This window comes from Homalodisca vitripennis, chromosome 7 (assembly GCF_021130785.1).
Source record: "Homalodisca vitripennis isolate AUS2020 chromosome 7, UT_GWSS_2.1, whole genome shotgun sequence".
Taxonomy (NCBI): Eukaryota; Metazoa; Arthropoda; class Insecta; order Hemiptera; family Cicadellidae; genus Homalodisca; species Homalodisca vitripennis.
The window spans coordinates 138439593-138453364 of record NC_060213.1 but is presented as its reverse complement, the minus strand read 5'-3'; the positions used below and the strand labels follow the sequence as shown (position 1 = coordinate 138453364).

General features: G+C 33.6%; 1 protein-coding gene across 1 annotated transcript in view; it reads left to right on the top strand.

Annotated features, from left to right (window-relative positions):
- The first annotated feature begins 727 nt into the window (after positions 1-727).
- The window catches only part of LOC124366409 (polycomb protein SCMH1), a 258541-nt gene continuing 245496 nt past the window's right edge, over positions 728-13772 (top strand). Inside the window, exon 1 of the mRNA XM_046822940.1 lies at positions 728-839. The gene's annotated coding sequence lies outside the window, so the exon portion shown is untranslated. The remainder of the gene's footprint in view (positions 840-13772) is intronic.

The following is a 13772-nucleotide window of genomic DNA, read 5'->3' as shown; positions in this document are numbered from 1 at the left end:
TCAGTACATTTGTTCTTGCCAATATTGTTGTAGTTATGAAGTTAAGTTATCTGTTTGAGTCACATAAAAGATTTTCTAAAGCATACAAAAATGGAATCGTTCAAAATGTCAAATGTTGAACTTCTCTTTGCATTGTGTCTCGTACTGTACGTTCATAGATAGTTTAGTGCCAATTTTGGCAAATCAGAGTTTGGCAAATCAGAGTTTACTTTTACAAATTAAAATTGAATGTCTGATTTCTTACTCACATGTCGAATAGACAGATTGACTTTGAAACAATTTGATATTTTAACATTTGCAACGGAAAGAAAAAAATAAAAACGAATTGTGTTATTTAATTGGATAGAAAATTAACTGATTCCTCAGGACACGAAACGTCGTAATATATGGTCTGACATAATTTTGTATTTTTACGGATGTACATGCAGGTCCGTAAAAACCTTTTTTTAATTTATGGACCAAAGATGGACGTCTGGGGCTAAGCCCCAGTTCAATCGGTTGACAAGATTCGGGATTGTGAAGTCACAGCGCTAGGAAGCGGTGCGGGGACGCTGTTATCGAGTGGCTGCAACGTCTGGGTGGAGGTCAAAGGTGGAGGTGGAGGTCAGGGGTCGGGCCGGAGGGCACCGATTGTGGCGAGGCGAGGGCACCGGCCCTGACCCCCGACCCCGGGGCTGTGATGGTGTACATACAGCGACCCGGCAGTAGCGGTGATGGGACGAAAGGACAAACACGGTGTTGGGTATCTCAATCTGTGTGACTCAGTGAGTGAAATGTGGTGAGTGGGATTGTGCGCTGGACCATCCAACTGTTGGATAAATTGGATAACCCTTGGCAAGGTAATTGAAATTTACTAGAGCAACTTTTCATCCACAACTTTTGAATTTGAACAGTTTGCTTGTTAACAGAACTTGGAAATTTTGAATTGAAACTAAGTTCAATTTGAAATGTTTAAATTACTCTTGAATTTTGGATGGCAACAACTGAAAAAATCTTCAGAGCCGCACTTAAAATTGTTTTAAGGTCGACAAAGTTTAGAGTCATGAGCTTTACTGCGAGTAGTGAAGCACGCAAAGTTCTTTATTGCTGGAAATTCATTGACGACCTAACTATTCGCGTGTCTCAAAGGATTACATATATAACTTTACTCGCAGAGTTCAGTATTGGAAATTGTGACCTTTTGTGTTTTTTTACAAACCGTACATGTATTATCTGAAATATCGTAAAAAATTCAATAAAATATCTCAGACCTCAGTATTTGTAACACTATCGACATGTGTGTTCACACGTGATTGTGTAACAGGAAATACTTCGAAGAGGCCTTCGAGACGCTGGAACCTTTTAACCCACCAGATTCGAAATCACTCAACATAAGGACTGGGTGTGGCCAAGAATGCAATGGGTTTGACCGTGGAAGCACTTATTTCGAGATAAATATTATAATTAAAATTCGCACCACATGCGTCAGACGCGGAATCTTACACGCGCGTTTCTCTTACAACTGCGTTTCAAAAGTTACTGAGTGTGCTGTTTTTATAATTGAAAAGTGTGTTGGCATTTACATTAAATGAAAAAGTGAAAACTTATATACAGGATAAAACGTATTTATATTTTCCCCCGTTTAAAGGTTTTCTTACCTATATAAAATCAATTGGAAACTACCATAATATTTTATATTATCCACATCTTAGAGTAAATAATAAAAATATCGCTGTAAAATTTGTAACAAGTTAATTGTGGCTCAGATTTTTTGTGCTATGTAAGGTATCACTCACTATAGACCAGCAGTGGTAGTTGGGTTTATCTCTAGACAAAGAATGTCAAAATCACTGTATTTATAGTGAAATCCAGTGACCGCAAAGTGTAAGTTAGATACTACGCTGGTTAAAGTCCTGTCAGTGACCATAGCACTTTTATCAGTACTATAAACAGCGTTGTGCTGTACCGACCCAGTATGACAAGATCCTCCACCTCACACAGGCCAATGGGAACGAGTATGTAAGAGATACTCTATGAGTTCCAAATAACACCGCAGCAAAACTCTGCCATAACTCATTACCCTACCTAACACGACAAGCCTGTCAGATGAGGTAAAGGTGTTATTTTAGCTACATATATTATACAGGTAGCTAGACGTATATTGTACTCTGGTTGCATTATATTTTTAAAAGACATATTTAAATATGGTTTTAACAAATCAGAAGATGTGCTCACATCTTCATCGTATGTTACTCAAAAGAAAGCCTCCCATTTTGATCGTCAATAATAAAACAAATCACTAAACGACATCATTAAAAATCATTCACTGCGATTGAAATTCGAAATATCATAATTATTTCCGTGCGTTCGGGTAAGAAGCGAAAAAAAGTATATTTACCTTAAAAATTGGCATGGCAATTTTGTATTACAAAAGTTGGGGAAATTATTAGTGCTACATCTTCGGGTGTATATGATTTTGTCGTCTAAAAAGAAATTGTCAGTGAATCCTCTTGAAAATCGATATAGGAAGGTAAGAAAAGGAAGAAAGGAAAAAAGTGATAAACTGTTTAAAATTTATAGTTATGGGTTTTTTTTTCAAAAAAACGTATGACCCTCATTAATTCGAAAATATAAATCCCAATGTTTGTTGATTTGATATAAATATATTGAAAGTACAGGCGCGCCTGCCTTTTTATAGTAGTTTAACTACATTTATTATAACTAGATATGCATTGTACAGTATTTTAATTAAGCAATTTATAATTATCTTTAGTGAAACAGTCTCACAATCTCTTACGCTGCAGCGACCTAATATGACAAGATCCTCGCCTTAGGCCAATGGATATGAGCATAGAAGAGATACTCTACGAGCTCCAAATAACACCATAGCTCATCCCCTATCTGACTCAAATTTTCACTTGATAAACCTATGACCTATGGCCTGCTCTAGAACACCCTCGAAATCCTTTCAAAGAAGCTTAGCCATATCACTAGAGATGACAAAAATGCTAACGTTCTCTTTATAAAAATTAAAATTTTAACTGACATTCGAATGGATCAATAAAAACGTAAACTTTAAGAGTAGTTGCTTAACTTTAATCTGTAAACGTCTTTATAGTTTTAAAGATATTTATGATGTTAGAATTGGACCTATTTAAAAAAATTCATAACGGAATTTATACACTCATAAAGATGAAATGTTGTCGTTAGGCTATTGTAAAATAATTTATAGCTGTAATAAATGTAGTCAACCCTTTACTTGGAAGTACGTAGTGAGTGTGTCACACAACTAATCAGAGACAGAATAATTTATTTAAATGGATACAATCTACGTAAAGGGTTAACACCTTCACTACTGCTCTACAATGAGTAGTCTTGAGTATCCAGACCATGCAGAATGCACTGGCGGGTCTACCGTAGTCAACTTGATAAATCCAAACTCCCAATATAGTCTACGCACAGAAAAAAATGAAGCTGAAAAGATGACAAATTATTTAGATCTACTGAATCTTCTTGCAATACGCTCAATGTTTAATGTTAAAATCTTTACGAAGATGTCAGACACTAATATGATAAGCAATGAAATTTATCAAACTTTGACACCAGTAATAATACTGCTAAATAAATGTAAACGTATACATCCAACAATTCCCTTTCCTCGATCTCCCATCTTTAATAGCAACATTACTATCAATTTAACAATAACAAGATTCCAACCAAAATGATTCGCTAACAAATAAATAAACCGTAATATAAATGACAGTATTACAATTTTCACCTGTGAATAAACTAACTATAGAGTAATTAATAATACCAAAAACTTTTTATATCAAACATTTATTTTGTAAAACATTGCTGAGTCAGATAACGTTAAAATTGTTGTACACGATCGTCCATTAAAACAATTCTCGAATAAAACAACACAATTAGTAGAACAATTAAAAATAAAACAATAAAATTAGTAAAATAATTAACAAACAAAACAATAAAATTAGTTAGTTTCAAACTCAGGAGCTCATGAAAATTAAATACACGAAAGAATGTTGAAAAGTTACTTCATATGTGATATGATCACAATATGTCATATTGTTTTCAAAATGTACCTAATAATATTAACTTGCTTTACATTTTATTAAAAGGACACAGCATTAGCGCGTGGGTTGAGCAGGACAAATTCGTAAATTGGACTGGAATAAATACGTCCTTATAAACAAAGTGTATAGTTTTACTTAATTTTAACTTTTTATTTTCGATGGTAGTATATTTATGGACGTTATGTTTATACTAAAATCAGAGTTTTAACCTACATTCATACCAATTTTAATAATTACCAAATAAGACTGCATCACTAATAGCATTGAAAATATTAATTAACTATCAACAAAGACGGAATACAATTACATCACTACTTTTAACCTTCTATCAGGTGTGAATCACTTAATAAACATTTACTTTTAATTTGAAGCTTATGTCTGAAGGTGTTCTAGTTTCGCCTATTATAACAAATAAGGTTCCGAACTCTATTGTTCGGATTCCCAATCTAATACGACCATTTGGATGGCCCTTAAAATCCATGTGGGTGGAAATTTAGATGCCAGTTTTGACCTATTCTTGCCTACAATTCCAGTATACAAAGAGCCCACTGTGGTTGAAGTAAGAATGAGCCCTGGGAGGTCATAATTTCACAATGCTCAGTACAGAACAACTTTCATTCATACAATCAGTCAAATGATCTCAATCACAATAACGATTCAGATTAATGACAGAGTGCATAGAGAGGAAATCCGGTGCCATTAGATAATGTTGAAACCCTTGAAATAAATTGTAAGCACTGTATATAAATTATATAGTTCGTGTATTGATCTGTAATTTCGCTGTATTTAACATTTTACATCTTTGAGAAAAGGGATTAAGACATAAAATGAAAATGAAAAAATACTAGACTGGAATGTCAATGTTAAGTTGTGTTGGTTCAACGCACTCTAGTGTTGTAGTACCCACCCTAACTCGAAAGGAAGTTGAAGACCCTAGTTTCCGGTTCCATACACGTGGCGCCAATTTCAAATTTATCAATACCATAATTTTTGATAATACCAAAAACTAGTTAATTCTGTTGACATTGGTTTGCAAACGTTTCGGTTCAAGTGTTCAAGGTTATAGACACAATATGAACATAAACATTTGTTGTCATACAACATAAAATAGTTGATAAGTTAAAAGAATTAAATTAAGTTAGACTGTGAGTATCATGGACATAGCTTTTAGTAAATTAAACATGAGTAAATATGACAATATGGATATATTTACTAAAATTGATTTAAAATACAGTAACGTAAATAATTAATAATCTTATGAACATCATTTAACAGCTGATATTTTGATTTTACACACACAAGAACGTGGCCAGGAGAAATGTTTGGAGAGGGTTGACCCCCCCCCCTCTAACTGATATTTTCCCGTAGTGGACATAAAGTAAGGAGAGTGCAGTCAACCGCCCATTACACATTTTGTTCCTTAAAAGGTTCTTGGCAAGTTTCAATGTTAAGAATGAGTGATCTTTCAGTAGTACATATCAATATTACTGAACTATTTAAATAATAATAATCATTTGCTAAATAAGTAATTGAAAAAATTGAAAATGGGGGAGTCTAGACCCCCAGGATCCCCTCGCTGGTTACGTCCCTGATGCTGAAGAAAACCCCCATACCCAATGAAAAACGAGGTAACTATCGCTCCTAGCGGTGTACTACACAACTAGCGCTCATAGGTGACATGAAGGGCATATAATCACACATGTTAGACGAGCCATTTACTTTAAAAAGAACGCGAAAAGAAATATTTTGATACCCAAATTTAATTCACCCAACTAAGAAAGCTTTGAAAATATTTGGGCATATATTCTTTTGATTGGGATTTTATATTCGAAAACCATATTTACTAAAAATTGAATATTATTGGCTCAATTTTAATTTATGTTGTAAATTATCCACTCTGTAAATTATCTTTAAATAGGTGAAGTGGTAGTTTCATTGTCTCATGTGTGCCTTGTGTCTCATCAATTGTGAGACACAATAAAGTACACAATTGACACATAACACAAATGAGACAATGAGACTACCACTTCACCTATATATAGGTGTCTCTGATGCCGAAACGATGTAAATGTTTCGTTTTGAGTTTCTTCGTCGTCGACTTTCTTTGGATCTCTTCAAACGAACATGGCTCCAGCCAGATTCCAGGAATCAAGTCTGAGACAGCGTCAGATAACAGAAGCTGAACGGAGCTAAAGTCAAAATTCACATTCTGTGAACGATGACTTAAACACATCGCTAATCTTAAGGTCGGCGTTGAGCTATAAAGGCATATATTTACTGGTAATCTATTGGATACAATGGTAATTTATAAAACATGTTTTTAAATCATTTTAATACCCGAAGATTTTAGAGTTCCACAGGTGCTTGCAGGTTTCATAACCAAGGAAGGGGTAAACATAAATATAAAACAAACATTAACCCCGTTATCGCTGGGTTTGGTTTGGAAACAAACCATGGCATTACTTTAGGCTGGGCCCAGATGGTTATTTGTTGGCGTGGCCCAAACCGGAATTCGAACCCGGACCCCTGAGGTGATAATGTGGGGTGATAATCGCTCAGCTATCAGGGAAAGCAAAACAATAGCATTTTAATAGCATTAATTCTATGTATAGTAAACAATGCTATACACAATTGATCGTATCAATATATTATCTTTCTCTAATTGGTTGTGATAAGTACTCTTTTAAATATTATAATATCTTAACGAGCCATCGTAAAAAATGGAATTGAGAATTTAAAAACATTCGTTTAAAGGTTCATAGCCTATAAAGGAATTTAGGGTATATTTATCAAACATCCATTGATACTATATACTGCTAAAAATATACAGCATATAATAAAAAATAAAATACATGCTCATTTTGGATTTTCAATCACATCAATTTAAAATAAAATAACAAGTGTTTTCCGTTTAAATTCACAACCTCCCCCACTCCTTAGCAAATTGTTCTTTAAAAAGGCAAGTTCGACTTTATTTTCAATGCATTCATATCAAATCAACAAACCTTGGGGTTTATATTTTCGAATCTATCAGAGTCATGTGGTTTTTGAAAAATCCGTCCAGTATATGTTTTCTCTTCTTAATTTTCTTACCTTTCTATGACGATTTTCAGGAGGTGTCACCAGCTATTTCTTTGTAGACTATAAAATCGTATACACTCACACCCATGTAACTCAATAACACCAATGATTTCCCCAACTTTTATTTATATATTTTTTTTAAATTTCGCTACATGCCCGAACACTCGGAAATAATCATGATATCTCCAACTGAAATCGTAGCGAGTATTTATTAATGATCAGATAGGGAGGCTTTCTTTTGAGTAACATATAGTAACTATGTGAGGAAATCTTCTTAACACCATGTATATGAGTTTTAGAAATATATTGCTTCTTTAAGAGAGCTTTTAAACTATAATACAATGTATGTCTAGCTATAATACATGTAGCTGAAATAACACCTTCACCTTATCTGACAGTTTTATCGTGGCATATAGTGTAATGCATTATGACAGAGTTTGCTGCAGTGTTGGCCTGTGCGTGAGGATCTTGTCGTACTAGGTTGGTACAGAACAAGAGATATTTTGAGATTGTTTCACTGAATATCTTCTCTTGCTTACTAAAACTGCTGTACAATATATGACTAGTTATATATATAGTACATGTAGCTAAACTGCTGTAGTATATAGCTATAATACATGTAAAGTGGATTGGGTTCTTGTGCACTGAAAACGAAGGGCTGTGCGGCGACCTCCGATGGCCAGAAAATAACCTTTTCTTTTCATCTTGGGCCGCGTCAAAGGCAGTACCGCCTATAATCACAGCGATTTTTATCTTTTGTCTCTGCAGTCCAAATTGACAACACTAAGGACCATGGTATATGTTGTTTCTGCTAACTTCCATCAGAAGATCGCATTTAAAGTTGAGTTTACTTTTAAATAGTCCTTCCAGCTCAGAAGGAAGTAGTAGGAAGATTTTGTGACAACTGAAATATTAACCATTTTTTTTCAAGAAACTTGCATTTAGCCAACTCGATATTCTACGAACAGTTCGAGATTGTTCGAAAATTGTCTGTAACAAAATGGCTAGGAAATGTTATAAGCATTCCAGAACAGTTTTTGGAAATACTGGAATTGTGACCTTTCAAAAGATTGAACGATCGCCATAATGGAACGAAATGCCGTACCGGGTTGCCAATGAACTTAGTCAAGATTTTTATAAAATCTAATTTTGTACCAAGTTTGAACAGTTCCTGGTGATAGAAAAGATCTTATGGGATTTAGATGTAATCGATATCTTATTATAATTTGAGATATTAAAAAAACACGTCACAGTTGAGAGGCATCAGCCCTTTGTTAATCTCGGCTTGTGCAAACGAACCTTCAAAGTGGCGATGCTCGCTTATACGCCGACGGATTTAGTTAAAATAAGTACCATTGGAATTGTTATAAAAGTTGCAAAACATTTGGTACCTTGTAATTTTTTATAACTGATGACAAACAGCCTTTCAACTGACAAAATGTTTGTTGCTCCCGGCTTATGCAAGCATACCTATAAAGTGATCGTGCTGTGTGTATGTTTTACCTATCTGTCATAACCTATGTGCAAAATTTGGAATCTATAGTTTTACTAGTTCTGAAGATAATAATTGTTTATAAAATATTAGTCTATGCTAGTGGGTAAACGACCCATGTTTCGACCTATACTTATAGGTAATGTTTTACCTATCTGTCATAACCTATGTGCAAAATTTGGAATCTATAGTTTTACTAGTTCTGAAGATAATAATTGTTTATAAAATATTAGTCTATGCTAGTGGGTAAACGACCCATGTTTCGACCTATACTTATAGGTAATGTTTTACCTATCTGTCATAACCTATGTGCAAAATTTGGAATCTATAGTTTTACTAGTTCTGAAGATAATAATTGTTTATAAAATATTAGTCTATGCTAGTGGGTAAACGACCCATGTTTCGACCTATACTTATAGGTAATGTTTTACCTATCTGTCATAACCTATGTGCAAAATTTGGAATCTATAGTTTTACTAGTTCTAAAGATAATAATTGTTTATAAAATATTGGTCTATGCTAGTGGGTAAACGACCCATGTTTCGACCTATACTTATAGGTAATGTTTTACCTATCTGTCATAACCTATGGGCGAAATTTGGAATCTATAGTTTTACTAGTTCTGAAGATAATAATTGTTTATAAAATATTGGTCTATGCTAGTGGGTAAACGACCCATGTTTCGACCTATACTTATAGGTAATATTTTACCTATCTGTCATAACCTATGTGCAAAATTTGGAATCTATAGTTTTACTAGTTCTGAAGATAATAATTTTTTATAAAATATTGGTCTATGCTAGTGGGTAAACGACCCATGTTTCAACCTATACTTATAGGTAATGTTTTTACCTATCTGTCATAACCTATGTGCAAAATTTGGAATTTATAGTTTTACTAGTTCTGAAGATAATAATTGTTTATAAAATATTGGTCTATGCTAGTGGGTAAGCGACCCATGTTTCAACCTATACTTATAGGTAATGTTTTACCTATCTGTCATAACCTATGTGCAAAATTTGGAATCTATAGTTTTACTAGTTCTGAAGATAATAATTTTTTATAAAATATTGGTCTATGCTAGTGGGTAAACGACCCATGTTTCAACCTATACTTATAGGTAATGTTTTACCTATCTGTCATAACCTATGTGCAAAATTTGGAATCTATAGTTTTACTAGTTCTGAAGATAATAATTTTTTATAAAATATTGGTCTATGCTAGTGGGTAAACGACCCATGTTTCAACCTATACTTATAGGTAATGTTTTACCTATCTGTCATAACCTATGTGCAAAATTTGGAATCTATAGTTTTACTAGTTCTGAAGATAATAATTTTTTATAAAATATTGGTCTATGCTAGTGGGTAAACGACCCATGTTTCAACCTATACTTATAGGTAATGTTTTACCTATCTGTCATAACCTATGTGCAAAATTTGGAATCTATAGTTTTACTAGTTCTGAAGATAATAATTTTTTATAAAATATTGGTCTATGCTAGTGGGTAAACGACCCATGTTTCGACCTATACTTATAGGTAATGTTTTACCTATCTGTCATAACCTATGTGCAAAATTTGGAATCTATAGTTTTACTAGTTCTGAAGATAATAATTTTTTATAAAATATTGGTCTATGCTAGTGGGTAAACGACCCATGTTTCGACCTATACTTATAGGTAATGTTTTACCTATCTGTCATAACCTATGTGCAAAATTTGGAATCTATAGTTTTACTAGTTCTGAAGATAATAATTTTTTATAAAATATTGGTCTATGCTAGTGGGTAAACGACCCATGTTTCAACCTATACTTATAGGTAATGTTTTACCTATCTGTCATAACCTATGTGCAAAATTTGGAATCTATAGTTTTACTAGTTCTGAAGATAGATAATTTTTTATAAAATATTGGTCTATGCTAGTGGGTAAACGACCCATGTTTCGAACCTATACTTATAGGTAATGTTTTACCTATCTGTCATAACCTATGTGCAAAATTTGGAATCTATAGTTTTACTAGTTCTGAAGATAATAATTTTTTATAAAATATTGGTCTATGCTAGTGGGTAAACGACCCATGTTTCAACCTATACTTATAGGTAATGTTTTACCTATCTGTCATAACCTATGTGCAAAATTTGGAATCTATAGTTTTACTAGTTCTGAAGATAATAATTTTTTATAAAATATTGGTCTATGCTAGTGGGTAAACGACCCATGTTTCAACCTATACTTATAGGTAATGTTTTACCTATCTGTCATAACCTATGTGCAAAATTTGGAATCTATAGTTTTACTAGTTCTGAAGATAATAATTGTTTATAAAATATTGGTCTATGCTAGTGGGTAAACGACCCATGTTTCAACCTATACTTATAGGTAATGTTTTACCTATCTGTCATAACCTATGTGCAAAATTTGGAATCTATATTTTTACTAGTTCTGAAGATAATAATTGTTTATAAAATATTGGTCTATGCTAGTGGGTAAACGACCCATGTTTCAACCTATACTTATAGGTAATGTTTTACCTATCTGTCATAACCTATGTGCAAAATTTGGAATCTATATTTTTACTAGTTCTGAAGATAATAATTTTTTATAAAATATTGGTCTATGCTAGTGGGTAAACGACCCATGTTTCAACCTATACTTATAGGTAATGTTTTACCTATCTGTCATAACCTATGTGCAAAATTTGGAATCTATAGTTTTACTAGTTCTGAAGATAATAATTGTTTATAAAATATTGGTCTATGCTAGTGGGTAAACGACCCATATTTCAACCTATACTTATAGGTAATGTTTTACCTATCTGTCATAACCTATGTGCAAAATTTGGAATCTATATTTTTACTAGTTCTGAAGATAATAATTGTTTTATAAAATATTGGTCTATGCTAGTGGGTAAACGACCCATGTTTCAACCTATACTTATAGGTAATGTTTTACCTATCTGTCATAACCTATGTGCAAAATTTGGTATCTATAGATATAGCTTTACTAGTTCTAGAGATAATAATGTTTTATAAAAGAATTGCCGTTAGTCGATAAACGACCCATTTTTAAACCTATACTTAGGTAATGTTTTGCCTATCTGCCATAAGCAATGTGCAAAATTTGGTATCTACAGGTATACTAGTTAAAGAGATAATAATAAAAAAAACAAATTGGCTGCTATCGGCTAAACGACCAATTTTTAACCTATATTTATAGGTAAGTTTTTGTTTGGAATCATGAGTACTATAAGCCTCAGAAATTTGTTACACCCTTAAGAAAGGGAGGGAGTGTTTTTGGAATCTGTGGGGTGGGGGAGGCACGTGTGGTAAAGTAAAATTTCTATAGGTGACACCAAGAGGACTTTTGCAATAGGCTGAAAGATTCTCCCGCGAAGTAATAACCAACCTCATTGTTTCACAGAAGTAGCTTAGGACCAAACTGTCCCCACCAGATCGAGCCACCGACGTTACAACCCTGGTTGTAGTCGGAGCTGGTCTGCGACGCTCTGCTCTAGTTTGTACCAGGCTGGGCTCGCGGCTGGTGGACCGGCACGCGGCGTGGAGTTCTACTACCAGATCAGGCCGGAGCCGTGAGTCAATGCTGACCTATAATTAACGCTGATGTGCCTACCTTTTACGGGAGCTATTTATATGGCTCGTCCGCTGGAGGATGGGCCTGATAGCTTCATCAGCAGGTGATAAATGTGTAAGGGATTTGGGTACGAGGAGAATACCAAAAAGTTCCGACAAGATTATGGATATCAGACCAGTACGTGTATCGTTCTTGTAGGAAATCAATGTTTAAGGTTTGTTGGGTTCGTAGAGCCTTCCTAAGCATTTTTATGACGCTCAATAATTATCATAGAAGCCTTTGAAATTAGAGATCAGTTTAATTGGAGGATCCCACTGGACTGGCATAGTTTCCTTCAACCACCTCTCCGTTCAAGAAACAATGCTGGCTTTCCTTGCTAAAAGGAAATTACCACAATAAAAATCCAAACAAGTGTTGAAAATTAATCCATAGCTCACAGTCCATAGACATAAACAAGAAAAACTCCACATCAAAATATCTACCATACCTAACATCACCTGGTGAAATTATGAGTTTTGATTCATTCAAACAAATCTGCCCATTTAATATGACTTAGAAACAACATCTTCCGGACATTTGCCATCGTTAATTGTTACAATACAATGAGTAACACTACGTTTCGAGACCTGCAATCTGATCTCTTCTTCAGGTAAATGGCTGAAACTTATGCATGACAAAAATCAGTAAACAATATATAACAGATTCAGGATTCAAGATTCAAGATATTTATTGACCAAAACAATACATGCAAAGAGTCTCATGAAATGTTTAATACAATAATAAGGTTCAATATGATAATCGTGCTAGATAAAGTAAATTTGCATTCAAAGTAACTTATTAAACTTATGGTTAAAAATTACATAGAAGCAATAAGTGAAGTAAATGAATAGTAAGTCACACAACAGGTCAAAAGAGTAACAAATAGTAATAAATAAACGATAATAAAATTACACAACAAATTAAAAAGATCTAGTTTAAATATTTAAATTATTAAAATTTAATAAAAATCACTCAGAAGTAGAATAAATAGAGTTGCTAACCAGAAAGTCTTTCACTGAATTTGATCTCAGGTAATTTTCTCGTGCCTAATGGAAGAACATTGAAAAATTTGAGTGCCATTACCTCAAAGCACTTCATTGTTTTTTAATATATATTATATTTAATAAATTGGTAAAACTGTTAACATGCTTTTAAACATAGATTAAACAATTTAATATGTAGAGAGAAGTTACAGTGAGTATCTTAACCTAACAAATAAAGGCTTACAATGGTCTCTAGGCTTGGCCCCACATATCAATCGAACCGCCTTTTTCTGACATACTTAAACCTTATTAACAGAGTGACGGTTACCCCACAGCATTATGCCATAAGATATATAACTAAATATCTGACCATAGTATACTGTGATGAGGGCATATGAGATACACATATGCTAAGTACTCTTAATATGAATCTTTTGACAAACTCTTCACAACAGCCTCAATGTGACTTCCCATCCTAAGTGAGGTTCAAGCGTAATACCTAAGAATTTG